Genomic DNA, 4,046 nt, shown 5'->3' with positions numbered 1-4,046 from the left:
GTGTTAAACGGTTTATAAATTTAAATTATGGTGCCCACTTGACACTAATTTCCAAACTCAAAGTTTTGTGCATTGTTTTGTGCACACGCCGGAGAAGCCACCATAGTTTTTGGCGCCGTTGCCGGGGATTAGGCAACGTCGTATTTGTGGAATTCATTAGGAATTAGTACTCTTTTGATCGTGTCTTTTCTTTACTTTGATTTCACTTTTCTTTTTGGTTACTTATTGTATTTGTTCATATTTGACAAGGAGCATTGAGCAAGAAGGAAAGCAAAGGAACATCCAAGTAAAGAAGCTAAGCAAAGAAAGGAAAAATGCTTAAAACTTAAAAATTGCCAAGCTAAGCTTTAAATTTGGAGTTAAAGTGCTAAAGGACCTTTGTGAGACTTTCTTGACTCAATCTTCTTAGTTAAATTGTGAGCCCGCGTAGAGGCATTTTTCTTGTCATTGTATTATTATTGTTTCAAACATGGGAATTGTGCTTGTGGAGGAAGTTTAATTGTATTGTGATCGGTTGGTCAATCATACATCAACCTTCGCAATAGCACGAATCATTGTAAAATAGGGCTATTGGTCGGGTAAGTCGAACCACTGGGACTGCGCTAGTCTAAGGCAACCTAAATGTCTAGAATCGTTCTTAGAATGATGAAGGGGAAATAAGGAGTTGTTTGTTTGTCACTAAATTGAATATGTGAAGTGCATGAAATAGAAACTTGCAATAATTGAAGCGAGATAAGATACGAGTAAGAAAAACTAAGGAAGTGAATCTGTCTCCATCCCTATACACATGCTAGGCTAAATTTAAATTCGGGAAATCAACATAAACGATGGTCATGATACATAACAACCCTTGGTTGCTATAATATCCTCAAGAGGTTCATTGAATCAAAAACAAGAATAATCCATCAAAGAAATACATGCTTAAACTACCTAAACTAGGGTGTAGTCTTCAACATGCTCCCTAAGCCAAAGATTATCAAGCCCTTAATTGAATGATAAAAGCACATAAAGTTAGGAATCAAGAATAGACCATCAAAGGGGGAACCTAAGCAATGGACTATCAAAGTTCTCCAACTTCATGCCATTAAAACTATTCCATGATCTCACTACCATTGTCACCATGAGAGTGCAAGCACTATGATTAAAAGAATAAACCATCTAAGATAGATAATTAATTCAACAATAATCATTAAAATACATGAAGATCCATTACAAGAAGCAAAATGCTCTAGACCATGAAAAGACCATAGGTTATACATTGAAATCCCAAAATAAAATCTACACTAGAACATGCTTACAAGGGAGGGACTTCATCACCTCCCTAGAAGAAGAGTTAGTTACCCATTGGAGCCTTAGAATGAAGAAGAAGTTTGAAGACCTCCTCCATTTTCGTGCTCCCTTCTTCAAGCTTGAAGAAATCTCTTTCTTGCTCTCTTCTCTCTCCTCTAATCTTATAGAAATCAAGGATAGGATGCATGTGGCCCTTAGTTGCCTTATAGCTATCAACTAAGCTCTCTCTCTCCTCCAAAGACATTTCCAACCACTCCATAAAGAAGGAGGGAGGAAATGTGGAAACCAATGCACAAGTGGGCTGAAGAGGGGTTCATTTCCGAGCTGCAATCTGGCTGATTTTTGAGCACTCGAAGAGTGGTCTCGAGCACTCTAAATTAGTGCAATGTGCAACATGCTCTTCTTGCTCAGCACTGACCTACTTTGGTAAAACTGATATAAATTTGTGCCCCGAACTCCGAATGATAATCTGTTTGAAGATTTGGAGATCTGATTCAGTGCTTCAAAAACGTTATGTTTTGATGAAGGCCCAATTCTCAAGTCTGGTTGGTCGAAAATAGGGAGAAAGGCAGCACTTCAGTGCTGCCAGGCAGTTCTGTGCACCTCTGTTAAGAAGATCATAACTCTCTGTTCCAAACTCCGAATGATGAACCACTTGAAGATTTGGAAAGCTGATTTAGAGCTCTAAATCTTTCATGTTATGATGGAAGTCCAGTTCTTGAGTTTGCTAGGTCGAAAATGGCGACAAAAGTCAGGTTCTACCTCTGCCAGAAATTCAGAATTGGCACCCTTTTTGTTCATAATTCCACAAGGCATCATTTTTGCTTCCTTTTTGCACTTTAACCTGAAAATGCACAAAAACATGCAAATGGAGTTAATCTACATAAAATAATCAATTAATGGACTTTGTTAATATAATTTAGGGCGCCTGAATATACAGTATTCAGCGCTTATCATATTGATGTGAAGGCAAAGTGTTTGTTCATTTGTTGTGCTTGCTTATTTGTTATTGTGCATGCATGGTCGTCGTTCATTGAGACCAACTCTTGTCCCGTTTGATTTGCATCTCGAATCCATCATTAGAAATCCTAGGGGAAGGGGAAGTTCAAATAGAACCCGCCTATCAATGGATGACCATAATGATGACCATATTGAGGATATTGGTCACATAAACTAACAAAGCATCCTTCATCCAAATGTGCACAATGAGAACATTCAAGTACCATTAGGCACGCCTAGTCCATACATTCACCCACCACCACAACAACAAGGCCAATGCATGCTCCACAACCTCCCATTGTCAATCGACGAATTCAAAATCAAGGTGTTCATGTTGCACCTCAAGTTGCTAACCCACCACTTGCTTTGAGAGACCATTATGTGCCAAATGAATATAATGCACCCACATGCATTCAATTGCCACCATTTCGAGCACACCATTATGAAATTAAAGCACAAACCATTCAAAAGCTTCCTAACTTTCATGAACTCCCAAGTGAAGAACCCTATAGGCATTTGGATGAGTTTCTTGAAGTTTGTTCTACCGTGAAATACATGGACATGCCGGAAGAAGTCTTAAGGCTTAAACTTTTTCCATTCACCCTTAAAGACAAGGCAAAATATTGGTTTAATAATCTCAGGCCTTTTTCAATCACTTCTTGGGCAGAAATGCAATAAGAGTTTTTGAAGAAGTACTATCCGGTTTCTAAGACCAATGCCATGAGAACTTCAATTCGAGAATTTTCACATGAGGATGGAGAAACATTTCATGAGGCATGGGAACGCTTCAATGAATTGCTAAGGAAGTGTCCACACCATGACATGCCCAAATGGCAATTAGTCCAATATTTCTTTGAAAGTTTATCGGATAATTATAAGGGCATGGTTGATGCTTCTATGGGTGGCTCATACATCGATAGGCATGAGGATGACGTATGGCATCTCTATGAAAGCATGAGTGAGAATTCATTGCATAGAATATTGTCATCAAAGAATGGTAGAAATACACAAGGTAGAAAGAGGGTTGGCTTACTTCAAATCGATAATTCTAATGAGATAGCCGTTGAAATGAAGTCTTTGTCTCAAAGGTTTGATTAATTTTTGACTAACCAAAACTCGGCGAACCAAGTAACTTCCTTCCCTAACCATTCTCATCGTGCATCAAATGAATCATGTATGACTTGTGCTAGTGTTCTTCATTCTACTTCTCATTGCCCTCATGGACAAATACAAAATGAACCTAATGAGCAAGTCAATGCAACTTTTGTGAACCAAGGGAACAATCCTTATGGTACTCATTACAATCCAAGTTGGAGAAATCATCCGAACTTCTCACGGAAAAACCAAGGGGAAGGCTCAAACCCTCCCCAAGGCGGTTTTTAAGGGAAGTATATTCCACCTCCAATGCAAAACCAAGGATCCCAAGGTTATAGGCCATACTAATCACAAGGGAATCAATTCTCTAATTCTCATTTTCCCAACCAATCATATTCCCAAGGAAATTCTAGAAGTCGAAAGTTTTAAATGCTTTGGGCACTTTAAAGGCTAACACACAATTGCTTCATTCTCACTCTCAATCTATTGCAAAGCTAGAAACCCAAGTAGGGCAAATAGCTAGCACTCTTAATGCTAAAGAGAAGGGAAAGATGCCTATTAATGCCCCGCCTAAGCAACAATGTGTTATGGAAACCCAATCCTTATCGGAGGGGTGTACCATAGAACATGTTAATACAGTGACTACCTTGTGGAGTGGTAGA

At 38.8% G+C, this 4,046-nt stretch overlaps 1 pseudogene; it reads right to left on the bottom strand.

Moving 5' to 3' along the window:
* Positions 1 to 3,014: 3,014 nt before the first annotated feature.
* LOC132315171 (small nucleolar RNA R71) lies at positions 3,015 to 3,113 on the bottom strand (annotated as a pseudogene).
* Positions 3,114 to 4,046: the final 933 nt, after the last annotated feature.

The sequence above is a fragment of the Cornus florida genome, unplaced genomic scaffold (assembly GCF_030987335.1).
Source record: "Cornus florida cultivar Cherokee Brave unplaced genomic scaffold, ASM3098733v1 CherokeeBrave_3.0.0_Hap2_Chr06, whole genome shotgun sequence".
Lineage (NCBI taxonomy): Eukaryota > Viridiplantae > Streptophyta > Magnoliopsida > Cornales > Cornaceae > Cornus > Cornus florida.
The sequence above is the reverse complement of the archived record's forward strand: the minus strand, read 5'-3'. Positions and strand labels throughout refer to the sequence as shown.